Source organism: Neopelma chrysocephalum, unplaced genomic scaffold (assembly GCF_003984885.1).
Source record: "Neopelma chrysocephalum unplaced genomic scaffold, ASM398488v2 Primary Assembly neopelma1_88731, whole genome shotgun sequence".
NCBI classification, from domain to species: Eukaryota; Metazoa; Chordata; class Aves; order Passeriformes; family Pipridae; genus Neopelma; species Neopelma chrysocephalum.
The window spans coordinates 1-233 of NW_020917852.1; the positions used below are offsets into that span (position 1 = coordinate 1).

Below are 233 nucleotides of genomic sequence, written 5' to 3' on the forward strand. Positions count from 1 at the left end.
ATTCGGGGCTGGCCCCGCCCTAAGGGGGGGGACAGGGGGGGTCTGAGCAACCCCAAATACCCCAAAACCACCCCAAAACCCCCCAAATACCCTCAAACCACCCCAAAACCCTCCCAAAAACCACGGACGTGGTTTTTGGGAGGGTTTTGGGGTGTTTTGGGGGTATTTGGGGGGACCCTCCACATTGACCCCAACCCCCCCCCCCCCCCCCCCCCCCCCCCCCCCCCCCCCCC

The 233-nt window shown here is 65.7% G+C and overlaps 1 long non-coding RNA gene across 1 annotated transcript in view; it reads right to left on the reverse strand.

The window, feature by feature from the left end:
* Nucleotides 1-3: 3 nt before the first annotated feature.
* LOC113979769 overlaps nt 4-233 on the reverse strand; it is an 847-nt gene continuing 617 nt past the window's right edge. The window contains exon 3 of the long non-coding RNA XR_003537970.1: nt 4-19. This is a non-coding gene — a long non-coding RNA (uncharacterized LOC113979769). The remainder of the gene's footprint in view (nt 20-233) is intronic.